This window comes from Engystomops pustulosus, chromosome 7 (genome assembly GCF_040894005.1).
Source record: "Engystomops pustulosus chromosome 7, aEngPut4.maternal, whole genome shotgun sequence".
Classification (NCBI taxonomy): domain Eukaryota; kingdom Metazoa; phylum Chordata; class Amphibia; order Anura; family Leptodactylidae; genus Engystomops; species Engystomops pustulosus.
In genome coordinates, this window is record NC_092417.1 from 171,660,698 (window position 1) to 171,675,024 (window position 14,327).

Below are 14,327 nucleotides of genomic sequence, written 5' to 3' on the forward strand. Positions count from 1 at the left end.
TAAACCAACAGTGAGTTCTTCAAGAAGTGATATTCCTGATGTCGAATACTTGTCCATATTGTTGGAGTTTATTTATAAAAATGTTGGAGTTGTAAAATATTTTGTGACATTTTATCTCCCATTTCTCAGTTCCTTGTTTGTAAAGCTCAGAGGTGTAACCCTATTAGAAAGGTTTCTTCTCTGGCTCTTGCTCCCTAATGTTCACCACTTTAGCTTCATCTGCTCACTAAAAACCTGCACTTTTATCATTATTTCGGCACAATGTGGAATAGTGGAATTTACAAAGTGGTAATTCCCATTCACTGAGCTGCTACTGTAGTGTTCCTGTGCTTAGTTGTCTGTCCCAATTATCTTCCTCTAGTATCTGGTACGTTGCTTGAGGGCCTGAAGTTTCTTGCTTTTGTTCTGTAACCTTTCATTCCTAAAGTTCATGGTGACTTAGTTCATTGTCAAATAGAAGGGCAATTTGATTGCATGCGTAGTGTTAACCTGCAATATTATACATCCCTTTGTATCTGTCCCCCAAAATAAACTGTACAATAAAGGTGTTTATGGAGTAGTCAAATAATTACTGATTTCTTGTTATTGATGTAAATCGATGCTGATATATTTTTGAAATTTCAATTTAGTCAGTTTCCTTTTCACTTGTATTTATAACATGTTTTAGGTTTATTGTGTAATATTCTACAAAAAATACTATCGTGTCACTAGGTCACTAAGCTGTAACAGGGTGCGGGGCATTTATTAATTTGGGTGCAGGGTGGTGCAGGGAGGGTGCTATAAATTTCAGTGGGATGTAAGTTTTTGGCGCAAGGGATTAATGATTTGACGCACGAATAAAAAGGAATCAGAAATGTCTCCCCATTCATGTAATACATCTCCCTAGACCAGCTTTTAACTGCTCTTATTTTGCGCCAAAAAACTGCGCCACAAAAGATAGAATAAAACTATAAATGCCAGAAAAGTAACAAATTCACAAGTGGCACCAAAATTTACTGCCCCCAAAAAGTTGTGAGAGTCGGAAAACCACAAGAATAGTAGAACCAACACTTCATAAATAAGGCGCAAAGGCTCAGCAATGCCCCCCCCACGGTGTGTCTGTGATCTGTGATATTATAACAGAACTATTGTGTGTATCATCCTCAGTTCCTGGACAAGTTTCCTCCATCTCACTGAACAATTACAATACGGTGGATTCTCTTGGAGTCACATGGACAAAACCATCAGGAAATGTCACTAATTATACAGTCAGTCTAACAGGAGCCGTCACTAACACAACACAAACCACTGCTACACAAGTGACTATCACAGGATTACTACCAGGCAGAGAATATACAGTCACTGTACAGACAAACAGTGGGACCTGCAGCCAGATATCTGCTCCAGTGACACAGGCCACATGTGAGTATCATCAGGAGCTGAAAATAATGAATCCTTATAATCATCATTTATCTTTGCAAGGTTGTGTTTACATGTCATGTTTTTAATCATTTTTTAAGCCAAAGCAAAGGTATATTTAAAATGTTACCTCTCTTTATGATTCTCATCTATTTTTTACTTCCAAAACTAAACCAAAAAACATGGACATGTGATCACATCCATCCTATCACCTTTACCTTATACACTTTATATGTTACCATCTGTATTCTTTATCTGTTTGTGCAGATCCAACTCCACCAAGAAACTTGGCCATGAACCCAGTTACAACAAACAGCCTGACATTATCCTGGATGGAGCCAGTAAATATGACTGGTGTGGATAAGACATATAATATAAGTTATGGGAATTCTTCAGGCACTTGGACTGTGACAAGTAACACAACAAGTGTCACCCTCCAGAACCTGACATCAGGGACTAATTACACCATCACTGTGGTCACAGTGGGAGTCCGGGGGTATCAGAGCTCAGCTGTGAGCACATCTGTCTATACAAGTAGGTATTGCTGTGACTGAGAGTATTTGCATCTTTTCAATAAAATGTCTAATGATGAAGGAATTGCTGCAGACAAAATTGGGATGGAGTAGAATTATGGTGTTTTAGTAAGTAGATATCTGACAAATTTCTGTTCTATCTGACCAGTTCCAGTTAAATTAGTTCCTGTCAGTAGCCAATTCCTCCATCATTTGCCTCATCTGTCAGAAAATGGATGTTGTACATTTCTCTATTAATCTACAAAATAATCAGTATCTAAAAGACAACTCAGTTATGACAAATAGGACAGTTTTGTTTTAGGATGTTCGTAACAAGATGAGGAAGACATTTTTTTATCTAACATTTTATCTAAACAAAATAAATGGGTTTGTAAAGGGTCATTTCAGATTTAATATTTGCAATTGGTGCCAACCAAATGGGGCGTGAGCCAAACCCAAACTTCTGACTGATCCCGCAATGTTCTAGACGGCACTTTGCAGTTCGGTCGCTCATCACTAGTTATGACATAAAGTGACTAGGAACTTAAAAACTGGATATGGAGGCAAGTGGTTTATATCTGTTAGGGCACACATTTCAGTTTGGGAATTTTTGGCTTATTTAATAGAAAACACTGCATGCAGCGCTACTCTGTATCTGCAGTGAATGTTTGTATTGTCTCTATTTCAGGACCAATGTCAGTGAAATCTCTGCAGATCAGTAATGTCACCTCTTCTTCTGTGTCTCTGACGTGGAGTAAACCTGATGAGTATAAGACGTCTTACAGCTACAGAGTCCAGACCAATGTCTCCTCATCAGCCACAATGTTATATAATACAACAGTGACAAGTGAATCAGCTACAATAATGACTCTGACCCCAGGAGAGACATATACATTCCTGGTATATACAAGAGCTGCCGATAACATCACTGAATCAGACCCGGTGTCATATACTACCTGCACAGGTGAGTATAGAGAAACAGTAAATTGTTAACATTAATGTAAAGCTGGAAAGATGAAATACTTTATCATTTCAACTATGTTAGGGGTAAAAGACCGACTTCTGCACCTTTCCTTTTTCAACTGAAGCTACACATATCAAAAAACCTGTTAAAAATAATTTTACACTCATAAAAAAAAAATCTGTATTAATTTGCAAAATCAAAAATGTGAACGTTTATTTTTTAATTAAAACATGACAACATTTTTTAAAATATTTTTTTATTGTTAAGCCTGAATTAAAAAGATTAATTTTCGAAAATATTTGCTTATCCACAACCCTAAGACAAAAAGGGAAAAAACGCTATTTATTTTTTTCCATATGCCAATAAATAAAGTTGTAGAAGACGGTCACTTAAACCTCTACCTGTAGTTATTAAATATTTGTTCACTAATGGACAATGATGAAATGGATACCATGTACCATTGGTATGAAGTGACTTTAAATTTATAATGAGGACATCCTTTTTTTTACTGGAAAAATAGTATTACATTTATTCTTGTTGTCTTTTCATATGTGCTAAAATCTGTGAAAGAATTTCTTAAATATTTGTGAAAGAGCCTAAAGTATAAAAATCAATAAAGCTAGACATTGCAGGACTGTTTATGTTACTGACAAATACCTATTATTGTACCTATATGACCATAATCTCTACCTATTGTATGACTAAACGCTCTTTGATATATTTGTTATATCCTCCTTAGTTCCTGGACAAGTTTCCTCCATCTCAATGTACAATAACAAATCAGTGGATTCTCTTGGAGTCACTTGGATAAAACCATCAGGGAACATCACTAATTATACAGTCAGTCTAACAGGAGCCGTCACTAACACAACACAAACCACCGCTACACAAGTGACTATCACAGGATTACTACCAGGCAGAGAATATACAGTCACTGTACAGACAAACAGTGGGAACTGCAGCCAGATATCTGCTCCAGTGACAGAGGCCACATGTGAGTATCATCAGGATCTGCTTATTAATGGATCTTTATTATGATAATAGTTTTGCCTTTAGAAACTGTGTTAGAAACATAGTGATCATTACATGCTGGACTGTATAACACATCATTGAGAGCAGAAGGCGATATTTCAGTAACTCTCTGTGCTGGCTTATACAATCTAATGGATGGTTGTTGTAACAATGTCACATCGTATAGATCTGTTACAGTAAATTTTAACCCCTTAGTCACCACCCATATGGATTTCTCTGTTGGTCAGTAAGGGGCCTTGGGTTAGGCCAACAGGTTTTTCCATTGGGCTAACCCAAGTTCTGCACAAGTCTCCCGTGCAGGGTAGAGCATTGTCATATAACAGCTGGCCCCTGCTATAACAGTCCAGATTGGAATGTCATCCAATCCGGAGTGTTAACCCGTTAGATCCTACGTTCAATGCTGTGTCTCCCTCTCGTGTCCTCCCGACATCTTGCGATTCGATTTGAGTGTTCTGTCTTCACTGCCGGACAGCTGGGGACCTCGGGAAGTTCCTCAAGTAGGCAAAGCCTACTCATTCTAGCCCCTGGCCGGACCAAGCAGTCTGCCTGTCAGGCTGACACTTCGAAACTTACTGCAATACATGGTTGTTGAAGTGCATAAGTATGAACTAGTGCCCACTTGATCACCAGGTCATATGCTAGCAATGTAAAAATAGAAAAAGTAAAAAAATTAAACAAAAAAAAAATATATATATATAAAAAAAAAAAATTAAAAATAAAATTCATTCAAATGTCCTAAAAGCCCCCATCACACATAAACAGTATATAATTTTAAAAAAGTGGAAAAAGTAAAATAAACAACATATTAGGTGTCGCCATGTCCCAAAATTCTGAATCTATAATACTATAAAAACAGTCATTTATGGCGGTGAGCCCCATAATGGAACAATGCACCCAAAAGTGATCACATTTTATAAAAAGTGATCAAATTGTCGCACAGTCCCCAAAATTGTAGCAAGGAAAACGTCAGCTCATCTCATGAAAAATGACACCTTAGCCAACTCCGTACTTCTAATTATGAAAAAGTTATAGGAGTCAGAATATGGCAAAATGAATAATTTTGTTTTCCTACAAAAGTTTTTAAAGGAAACCTGTCATCAGAAATTGCCTTATTAAACCACTGCCAGAATGTAGTCAAGCAGTTAAACAGCTTCTAAATGACGTTTCTATCATGCTTAGCTTGGTGGCATCACCCAGAAAATCAACTTTAAAGTCAGATGTAAGTTAGATGTATAAAGTCAGGGAGGTGGAGAGTTAAACACTGAAATTGAGCTCTTCCTACCTCGTCCCATGGCCTCCTCCCATGTGATTGTCATCATGCATTGGACTTCAGGAGATCTGATAAATTATGTCCCTGGACGCAGGACCATCAATTTCAGTGAACGGGGTGTTCTTAGGCAGGGAGAGCTTGACTTCAGTGATAAATTCTCTTCCTCCTTGACTTCATAAAAAGTTGATCTATTAACACCTAATAAAACCTATATATATTTGGTATCCATGTGATCATACCATATCATATACGAAACAATATATTAGAGATGCCATTTGGAGTGTACAGTGAAAGATGTAAAAACAGAGTCCACAAGAAAATGGCGCAAATTCGGTTTCTTGTCAATTTTACTGCATGTTAAATTTTATTTCCACCTCCCAGTACAAGGGATGGAATATAAAATACTGTCACTAGGAAGGAAAATTTGTTATGCAGAAAACAAGCCCTCATACAGCTCTGTACACAGAAAAATGAAAATGTTATCTTTTTTTTTTTAGAGTGGGGAGCGATAAACAGAAAGTAAAATAGAAAAAGCTCTTTAGTGGCAAGGGGTTAATATGCCCCCTATACCACATGATAAAAACATTACAAATTCTCCGGGATAAGGGTTTGTGGTACCTGTGGCCACGATCACAAGTGGCATTTTGAAACGCAATCCAAAAGCTCCACTCATGATCACATATTTTGGTAACATTGTGTTTCCGACACATTAACGAAATACGAAGGAAATGCAATATTACCTCAACATGTGGTCGCAGGTGGAACCTTTGGATTACGTTTCAAAATGCAACCAAAATGCCACACGTGAAGGTGGCCTCAGGGGCTCTACAAACACGTTATGGCACCTGAAAACTATTCTAGCAAAATCTGTGAAAGGTCGAAAGCCATCTGCCCAGACAGCAGGGGTTACATCCACATGTGGGGTGTCCTCTTACTCGGAATAAACTGCCCAATATATTCCTAGAAATGTTACGGCTAAATGAATGTATTAATGATAAATATTAGTGAAATCCAAAACAAACCTTCATTTGTTTGAAGTTCTGTAAAAGTTCTAAAAGGGTTAACAAGCTTCCTACCTGCTGTTGAATAGTTTAAGGGGTGAAGTTAATAGAATGTGGGGGGATTTCTATTAACAGAACTTTTAACCCCTTCCCGCCGTAGCCCTTTTTCGATTTAGCGTTTTCATTTTTCACCCCCCACATTCAAAAATCTGTAACTTTTTTATTTTTCCATGTACAGAGCTGTGTGATGACTTATTTTCTGCGTAACAAATTACACTTCAAAATGGTGGTATTTAATATTCCATGCCGTGGGCTTGGATTTTACGGATTTCACTGTGCACCCCAAATGACAGGTCTACTTTATTCTTTGGGTCGGTACGATCACGTGGATACCAAATTTGTATAGGTTTTATAATGTTTTTATACATTTAAAAAAATGAAAACCTCCTGTACAAAATTTTTTTGTGGGATTTTGCCATCTTCTGGCGCTAATAACTTTTTCATACTTTGGTGTATGGAGCTGCAAAAAAGTGCCATTTTCGACTTTGGGCGTGATTTTCTGTTACGGGATTAAACGCAGTGAAAAACCGTTATCATATTTTGATAGATCGGGCATTTTCGGACGCGGCGATACCTAATGTGTTTATGATTTTTACTGTTTATTTATATTTATATCAGTTCTAGGGAAAGGGGGTGATTTGAATTTTTAGGTTTTTTTATTATAATTTTTTTATTTTAACTTTTTTTTTTATTCTTACTATTTTTCAGACTCCCTAGGGTACTTTAACCCTAGGTTGTCTGTATGATCCTATCATATACTGGCATACTACAGTATGGCAGTATATGGGGATTTTACTACTCATACATTACTACTCATACGACGGATCGCCGCTCCCCGACGACGTCACGGGGAGCGACGATCCACGTAAAGATGGCGGCGCCCGCGCGCCGCCGTCTTTTTGAAGCCGCCGGCACCTTTGCCGGCGTCGATCACCGGTAAAACACCGGCCGGCACGATCGCGGGTGTTACCGGTAAGCCTTTGCTGCAATTGGCCCGCGAGCCCTCTCCTTGTACCGGACCCGACATGTGACTTACTATTACGTCACATGTCGGGAAGGGGTTAAACCCCTATAGAAATAAAATGCTCCTTAACCGGTTAAGGACCGGGCCCGTTCCTGTTTTTTTCATGTCCATTTTTCACTCCCCACCTTCAAAAATCTATAACTTTTTTCTTTTTTCACGTAAAGAGCTGTGTGATGGCTTGTTTTCTGCATAACAAATTGCACTTCATAATGATGGTATTAAATATTCCATGCCATGTACTCGGAAGCGGGAAAACAATTCCAAATGCAGTGAAAATGATGAAAAAACGCATTTGCGCCATTTTCTTGTGGGCTTGGATATTACGGCTTTCACTGAGTGCCCCAAATGACATGTCTACTTTATTCTTTGGGTCGGTCCGATTAAGGGGATACCACATTTGTATAGGTTTTATAATGTTTTCATACATTTACAAAAATTTCAACCTCCTGTACAAAAATTATTTTTTTGATTTTGCCAACTTCTGGCGCTAATAACTTTTTTATACTTTGGTGTACGGAGCTGTGGGTGGTGTCATTTTTTGCGCAATTTGATAATATTTTCAATTATATCATTTTTAGGACTGTACGACCTTTTGATCACTTTTTATAGATTTTTTTATATTTTTCAAAATGGCAAAAAAGTGCCAGTTTTGACTTTGGGCGCTATTTTCCGTTACGGGGTTAAACGCATTGAAAAAATGTTATCATATTTTGATAGATCGGGCATTTTCGGACGCGTCGATACCTAATGTGTTTATGATTTTTACTGTTTATTTATATTTATGTCAGTTCTAGGGAAAGGGGGGTGATTTGAAATTTTAGGTTTTTTTATTATAATTTTTTTTTTAAACTTTTTTTTATTTTTATTTTTACTATTTTTCAGACTCCCTAGGGTACTTTAACCCTAGGTTGTCTGATCGAACCTATCATATACTGCCATACTACAGTATGGCAGTATATGGGGATTTTCCTCCTCATTCATTACAATGTGCTATCAGCACATTGTAATGAAGGGGTTAAAACGAAATAGCCTCGGGTCTACGGAAGACCCGAGGCTACCATGGAGACGGATCGGCGCCCTACGATGACGTCACGGGGAGCGGCGATCCCAGGTAAGATGGTGGCGCCCATGCGCCGCTATCTTTTTGAGGCTAGCACCGATCGCGGGTGTTACCGGTAAGCCTTTGCTGCAATATGCAGCAAAGACTTACCGGCTATGGAGAGGGCTCAGCTCGTGATTAAAATAATTGATTTTAACATTTTCTTGAAAATTTGAGAGAATGCTGTTCGATATGTGATCTTTCCAGCATCGTAATAAAACAAAAGGACAATTACAAAAAGACACCAACACAAAGCTGAGATATAAGAAATGTTAGTTAGTCTTACTACCCAAATTAGTTACTATCAGTTTGAAAAACAGAACATTTCGAATTTTGAAATTGATAATTGTTTCAAAATGTTTACCAAAAACAGGATTTTTTCATAAATAAATGCTAAATATATCAACCGAAATTTCCCACTAACTTGAAGTACAAAATGTCAGAAAAAAACAAACTCAAAAACACTTGGGTAAGTTAAAGCCTCATAAAGTTATTACCACATAAAGTGACACCTGCTGGTTTTGAAAAATAGGCCTTGGTCATCAAGGTGCAAATGAGCTTGGTCACTAAGGGGTTAAAGTGTCACTGTATAGTCATGCTCTGTATCTCAGAATAGTTACTTGCATTTTGTTTTAAACAGATCCAACTCCACCAAGAAACTTAACAATAAATGTAATTGGGACAAACAGCCTGACATTATCTTGGATGGAGCCAGTAAATATGACCGGTGTGTATAAGACATATAATATAAGCTATGGGAATTCTTCAGGCACTTGGACTGTGACAAGCGCCACAACAAGTATCAGCCTCCAGAACCTGACATCAGGGACTAATTACACCATCACTGTGGTCACAGTCGGAGTCCGGGGGTATCAGAGCTCAGCTGTGAGCACATCTGTCTATACAAGTAGGTTTACTATTTATTTAATTTCTCTATATAAGAACATATTACCATCATAGAGTAAGTAAATATTACCTCCATACTGTTACCAAATATACTGCACAATGAACAATATTACCAATGATACCATTATACAAGTTCCATATAATACCATCACACAAAAAGCACTAAAATTAACACTGCACTGTACGTAAATTATACCACCAAACTGTTACAGTGCTGTATATATATAGCAAGAATAGCTATATATATATAGCAGAACTACAAAAATGATTACAGCACAGTTACACTCCTGTCTTCTTTGACTGTAGTAGTTCACTTTCCCATTTGATCCAGTCTACCATGAAGATTTCTACTCATAACTTGGTTCCTTACTTTTCCAGCACCCTCACTGTCCGCCAAAACCTACACAAATTAGCTATTCTCTTAGCCCAATTCTGCGCTTGTTGGTGTTCCATCTACACTATATTAAGTACATTGAAGTTCCAATTACTGTCCAAACTAATACAGGCAGTCCCCGGGTTACGTACAAGATAGGGTCCGGAGGTTTGTTCTTAAGTTGAATTTGCATGTAAGTCGAAACTGTATATTTTATAATTGTAGCTCCAGACAAAAAAATTTTTGGCCCCAGTGACAATTGGAGTTTAAACATTTTTTGCTGTAATGGGACCAAGGATTATCAATAAATCTTCATCACAGACACCTTACAGCTGATCATTGCAGCCTGGGACTATAGTAAAGCATTCAGAAAACTTCATCAGAGGTCAGAGGGGTCTGTCTGTAACTATGGGTTGTCTGTAAGTCGGGTGTCCTTAAGTATGGGACCGCCTGTACTATCATAAATATTATTACCCACCAAAACAGTACCACACACACAACATATCTGAAATCAATAATGTGTATATATATAAACTTCTCCTGAAAATAATAGTGTGGCCCCCGAAATGGTCACATACATGAGACCTGACACTGTGGGATGCAAAAGATGGCCTCCCTTTACTGAGTGATGCGCTAGGAGGTGGGGGTGGTAGCTGCAAAACGGCAGCTATTTCTCAGCCCCCAATGACTCCTATAGTATACAGTCACGCAGTGATGATCCACTGTGAGAGCCCCACACATTAATGTTACCCCTATTTGTGCTCCCTCTGTTTAAATGCCTCCCATTGTGCCCTTTAAAAACAAATAACAGTAAATTCATCACAAGTAAAATTACCACCTTTGTGCCAAGCAAAAACAAAATGTATTATCACCTAACTTCAAATTCTCGCCAAGCACAGAAGCACTGACTAGGTATTGGCCCAGCAAAATTTTCATTGTGCCCCCTTTGTCATGCCAGAGGGGTAGCAGACAAAAAGCCAAGAAAAACAAGGACTGGTGACGTTTCCCAGTTACAGTCGACTTTGGGGTCACCATAAGTCAAATCACTATTTAAGTTTTCTTTAATATAACACATTACTGCGCGCTACTATCAGAGACTGACCGGTCACAGTCACTCCTGATGACAATATACGCGTTAACAGTCCTGGGACAATCTTGGTTACTAGACCAAAAACGATTGCGTGGTTTATACAAATTATACTCAAAATATGAAGTTTTGCGCAATCAAAAATTACCATAAATATTCAGATTTTTGCTATTGAAATGATGGTAAATATAAAAAAGCCTGATAACAAGCATTGAGACAAAATCTAAGAAAAAAAAAACAGGATTCCCACCGTTTGGGTACTGTTGGTTCTGATTGGTAACAGCCAACACCTGCCAGTGGTGCTCACCTGGATGTGAGTAGATGGATGAAATTTGGACCAGAAGCGCACTAGGACATGAGACGCTCTGCACAAGGGATCTTTGACAAGTATGGACAGAGACACTGACACAAGCCAACAGAAGGTGAGCAGATTCATTTATTCCTGCACCATTCACTGTTTTAGTTATATTACACTAAAAAAATCACATCTGTGTGTCCCCCCTCTCCCTCTTTTTAGCATAAAGAACTTTAACAAAGAAGAATAAGGTGGAGCACACATTATTGAGATTAAATTGGGAGAAGCACAGAAGAGAGATACTCTGATACCCTCTCAGGGTGAGTACCGCACACCAGTTCTTTAAGAATTTACAAATAAACCAATTATACAGAAATCACTCCTGTATTTCTCCATGTCCTTTTTAGTGACCTGACCCTAGCTTGAAAACTGCCTGTTCATCCAGAAGAGGGCGCTCCTATACAACCACATTCTGTTCTCTTCCTTAGTGTACATTCACACACACGTACTATATGACCGCTCACGCGGCAGCGTGCAGGAGAGGACAGTTGATAAGAGTTCCCAGATCCTGCTTTAAACTTCCATCTTTACCTCTCTGCTCCATTTACCAGCAGCTGCCAGGTAAGTTCACCTTTTGAATCTGTTGTAATTTGCAAGTTCTAGACAGTGGGATTGACTTCATCAAGGCAGTTTATCCACTGTAGGCAGGACTCTAGTGTGCAGGGACATTGCTGTGTAAGTTAGTCACCACTTGTCTAGCCTGAAAGTTTCTGTCATTACAAATTGTGGGTGCACCATTAACAGAAAAAATTTGCCCATACAGAGAATCAGGTGAAGAAGGCTGAAGACGGTCAACTTTTCATCCATTGCTTTTTTACCTTTCACATTGCAGTTTTATATATTTTTATGACTTTTAAAATCCCATGTTATGTATTTAAAAAAACTGAAATTATGTTACACCATGCGGTATATCAGCAGAGCTCCATATGGCATTTAAACTACCAGATAGTACCTGCAAATTGTGTATTGTGTATGTCATGTAGTCACCATTTTTCTCAGTGTCCAGTAGACATTGGGTTTGTAGCGGTCACTTTGCCATAAACTGTTGGCTGAAGGACTTAAATTGAATACGTGTAATACACAGGTATTTAGATCATGTGATAATATTATAGGGAGGATAACACTACATCGTTTTCTATAGAATGTTACACTCTGGGATTCTGTTTATACAGTATCAGAGTGTTGTAGAAGTTCTGTGCATGATCCCAAATTGCACCATCCTTAGAGGTAAAGGCTTCATGTAACCATCCACTACTGCATGTACAATCCTTCCATGACTTCACAGAGACACAAAGCCTGAGAATATACTGATGGACAATGCCATTCACATTAAGATTGCAGGTTATTTCTTGACCATGAGATTAATCCTCTATGATGTTTCTACAGATTACCAATGTAGTTATCTTTTTGGATTCATCAAGTATGAATTGGCCGTCAAGCTTTTTCCATTTGATGAGAGGATAAGGGCTGAGGTAGGATCCTGTGCTTTATCAGCTGCCTACATCAACTTGGGGACCTGCATCTGCAGTGATATAACTGACTAGAAGGTAAGTATATACCCTCTTACAGCTCAAAGAAACATCAAATGTGTAAAGTTTTAATCAGAGGGCTAGGATAATAATAATATAATTGTTATAAGTAGATCAATAGATATGGGATAGATCGGAGATAGATATAGATAGTGTTTATCTGTCAAAAACTGATCTGTCAAAATCTAAAATTTCCTGTTATTTTATTGTAGCTCCTCTGTAGTTATCTACACAGCGGCATGGATTTGTAACAACATATTGTGACATCCATTGTATGATAATGGGAGCAGGAAAATGTTTTTCCTCCATTTGAAATGAAAACAGTAAGAACATGGAAAGCAATTAGTGTTATAACAAAACCATATGTAATAGAATGAAATATGTCCACTCAATGTCAGTAAGTGCGCACTACAGCTTAGATCCTGCACCAATATTCCCTATACTTTGAACTATGAAAGTCCTGACAGTTCCAGTTCACATGATCCATCTGATGTATGTGTCTTCTCTCAGACAAGCTGCTGTAGGAGAGCAAACTTGAAACAAAAAGTTCTGTCATATATTGAGACAGTGTATATTTTAGGAGTGGACAATGTACCATATAACATCAGGTGTCAGATCACTGTAATGTAACGTTATGCTTGCTTTGGGTACAAGAATGAAGAACCATTTGCAGCTGTATTTAATTTGATCTCAGCAATCTCTCCATTAATATAGAAAGAGTGTGATAAAATGTTTAAGACTATAGTCCAAACTGTTTGAAAACTGTATGTTGTGTATACCCTTGTAGAAATAGCATTTATCTTTTTACTAGTATCTATTATAACAAAATCTTCCTTGTTGTATATTGTAAATAGGAGGATTTCCATCATGGCGCCACTATCCTTCCTTCCTTCCTTCCATTTCCAGAAGAAACGGACACTACCCAATATGCACCTTTCTCTTTATTTACCTCTCAGCTGCACTGCATCCGCTATGTTCAGGCTATACAACATCACATGACCTGGAAATAAAATACTCATGTTATATACTGTTCATTCTTCAATTGTGAAAATGAATCCGTAGTTAAAGGGGATGTAGAAGAAGAACAATTTATTAAAAGTAGATTCCTGGCTGCAGGAAAACATCTATAATGCACCACACAGCATTCCTACACCGGGTTACTTGTGGTCGTTACTTTAAGGGTGATGCCACACATGGCGTTTTGAAACCAGTTTTGGTCCATTTTTAAGCAGTCCATTAAAAAACGCATGCGTAAAAAAAACGCATCCGTTTTTTAAAAACGCATGCGTTTTTTGTAAACGCATTCGTTTTTGTCCATTTTTAATTGCGCAAATTTGGAAAACCTGTCAAAAACGCATACATTTTTAAAAAACAGATGCGTTTTTTAATGGATTGCTTAAAACGGACCAAAAACTGTTTCAAAACTCCATGTGTGGCATCACCCTTAGTTGTTTATCACTGGCTTTGTCAATTGTGTGGAAGTAGGTATTGAACTATGTCTAAGATGAAAGACCTCAGATTGTTTGCATGTTGATGCTAGTAATCAAAAATCTGCAAATCACTTTTTACTGTGGATCTTTCTTCAGCTGTCAATACATGGATATAAAGTGGATACAAGGTATACAGTAGATGCAACCCCCAACAGCTAGTCGGGTTTCAGAGCATCTCATTCTCATTCTTTAGTAGCTTAAATGTTTACACATGTCATGAAGGAAGT

General features: G+C 37.9%; 1 protein-coding gene and 1 long non-coding RNA gene across 3 annotated transcripts in view; both read left to right on the top strand.

The window, feature by feature from the left end:
- Positions 1 to 14,327, top strand: part of LOC140070276 (receptor-type tyrosine-protein phosphatase eta-like) — a 104,180-nt gene that overhangs the window by 31,404 nt on the left and 58,449 nt on the right. The gene's annotated exons all lie outside the window — the stretch shown is intronic.
- Positions 3,631 to 13,842, top strand: LOC140071342 (uncharacterized). Of its 2 annotated transcripts, XR_011849116.1 has the most exons (6): positions 3,631 to 3,868; positions 9,001 to 11,148; positions 11,244 to 11,341; positions 11,429 to 11,642; positions 12,468 to 12,628; positions 13,465 to 13,842. It is a non-coding gene; the product is annotated as an uncharacterized lncRNA (long non-coding RNA). The 2 variants fall into 2 exon arrangements; XR_011849115.1 differs by having other exon boundaries at positions 9,001 to 11,341.